The sequence below is a fragment of the Tupaia chinensis genome, unplaced genomic scaffold, assembly GCF_000334495.1.
Source record: "Tupaia chinensis unplaced genomic scaffold, TupChi_1.0 Scaffold000671_2, whole genome shotgun sequence".
Lineage (NCBI taxonomy): Eukaryota > Metazoa > Chordata > Mammalia > Scandentia > Tupaiidae > Tupaia > Tupaia belangeri.
In genome coordinates this window covers 1654109-1656660 of record NW_006160194.1, presented here as the reverse complement: position 1 = coordinate 1656660, position 2552 = coordinate 1654109, and positions in this window count along the sequence as shown.

Sequence of the window (2552 nt, the reverse complement as noted above, 5' to 3'; positions counted from 1 at the left end):
GTCCCACGGTGCCAGGGTCACCTGGAAGACGGCGGTTGGGTCCCGGGTTTTCCTGTGCACGCACATGCAGATGATCGTGGCTGGCTGGAAGGCTGGGGAGGGACCCTGCTGGGTGGCTCTCCCAGAACTGAAGCAAATAAATGGGCTCAGGGGTCTCCATCAGAGCAGACCCTGCACAGGTAACCCTGACGAACCCTCGGGGCATAAGCTGGTGACATGGAAATCCGATCTCCACCCATCATGGCACACGCAGTGGGAGCGAGGCAGGTACAGGACTGCCTGCGTGTCACACCTCTCACAGGGCACCGGGTCGAGGTGAGTCAGCCGCGTCGGAGCCTGGGAAGCACCGGCCCAGCGGCCTGGTCTGACTGCTCAGAGGCCGAGGCAGCGACTCTCAGAAGCTGGAGCGTGTTCTGTTGTGGGAGACACGCTGGTAAGTGGTCCTGAGCCAGTCTGGGGGAAGGTGACCAGCTGTCCCAGTTTGCCCGAGACTGAGGGGGTTTCCAAAGCATGAAACTTCCAGTGCCAGACCCAGAAGGTCCCGGGGCAAACCCTGACAAGTTGGGCAGGCTCCTCCAGATGCCATGCCGTGCCTGGGACGTGGCACTCTGTCTGCACAGCTGGAACCCCCTGTCCTAGTCCCACCTGGACAGGGAGAGGCCCCGACAACACAGCTGCCCCTGTCTACATGCCCCCGGGCAACACAGGGCACACGCCCACGCTAGGAGCTGAGGGAGGGCAGAGCTGTGCTCCTAGGGGAATGTGGACACGATCCCGCGCCCTCCGCCCAAGTGGAAGGGTGCATGGCTGGGAACCACTGAAGGTCTCTGCAAATAGGAGCCACCTGTCCTGGGAGAGCCCACCCCATGGCCACCTGGAGGGTCCCCACGTGGGGGATGGCAGTCTGGCCACGGGGTCTCGGCGAGCCTCCAGCCAGCCTCGTCACAGAGGAACGGACAGGAGCACTGAGAACGAGGGGCTCACGGGCAGTGGAGCTGGGGTCTGAGCCCCGTGCCCCGTGCCCGGGTGCCCGACAGTGAGGCTGTCTCCTCAAACGCCCAGCCCGCCCATCCGCCTGCTCCAAGGGCCAGCCCATGGCCTCCAGCGGGAAGGCCGGAGCCAGCCTGAGCGCCAGTTGCCGGGACCTGTCAACCAAGACTGGCCCCGGGCACGCCTGGGCCCTGGAGGCGGCAGCAGCTCCCACAGGGAGGGGGTCTGGCCCCAGGTCTGGCCAGGGAAGTCTGAGATGGTTTGCTGGGTCCGGGAGGTGTGGAGGGTTTCCCTGCAGACCAAAGTGACAGAGGCAGGGCTGAAGCCTGCAGAGGCCAGTAAGGGCTCAGCCCCCACCCACGGAGCTACGCTCACTCCCGCTTCTCTGGGTCTCTGGGTTAGAGGGCGGGTGGTTTCCTCGGGGGTGGGGGGGCCTCACGACGCCGGAAAGAAGGCCCCAAGGACACAGATGCTTTGGAGCGCGTTTATTTCCATCAGACCTACACAGACGTTCACACCAGGGAAGCCTTCAAACCCACAGGACAAGGAGCCCCAGCCCCAGCCCAGGCCAGTCCTCCCGGAGCTGATGCGTGCCCGCCCACGAAGCCAGGCCGGGGTACACTGACAAGGAGTCCCCCACCCCAGAGGGCAGGGAAGACAGTACTGTCAAGGCAATGCTCTCGGGACCCTCAGGGCACTGCCACCGGCCTAGCACTGCTGAGCCCAAGTGCCCTGGGCAGAGCCTGGGGACAGCTGAGTGCCAACTGCTGCCGTGTGCGAGGGCACACAACTCCCTCTGCCTCAGACAGCTCTCCAGGCCTCTCCTCACATCAGCCCACATGCGGCGGGGCTCAGAGATGGCAGGTGACTGGTCCAAGGTCACCCAGATACGAAATGCCCTCCTAGGCCTCAAATCTGGGGCTGTCTGACCTGCCACCCTGCCGGCAAGGCAGCTCCCAATCACTGGGCCAAGGAAGTGGAGACCTGAGGGACCCTCCAGGCAGGCCGCCCAATCCAGCTCAGCTCCCAGCAGCCCCGGCAGAAGACTCCTCGCCCTGGAATGACCTCTGGGCTGAGGCCCTCCCAAGGTCACCTAGGGCTTCCTGACAGGCTCCCACCGGACCCCTCACCTCTCAGCAGGTGCCAACACACACCTAACAGAGAGGGCCAAGGCCCAGGAGGGCAGCTCTGGCCCACGGTGGCCTCGGGCTCCACGCAGCTGCCTCTCCATGCCGGTTCAGTCCTGGAGACAGCACACCCCCAAGGCCCGCGCTCTAGGGGAGGCTCCTGCTGGAAGTCAGGGTACCCACGCCTGGCTCCCGCCAGGAGGGCGCGCTGCGGGTCGCCAGCGCCCGGAAGCTCAGCGCGTGAAGGCTCCCCGCCCTCCTGGGCTCCGGAGCTCCTCTCTGGGAATTCCGCGGAGTTTCGAGAAAGGTGGGGGCCCTCGGGCGTAGGAGTGGGGCGGTGGCGTCTCCAGGCCGGCGACGCTCCAGGAGCGTGGGCGCCCCAGCTCGCCCCCACCGCGTTTCCCAGGGCTCCCCCCGGGCCCCGCCCCCACGCGG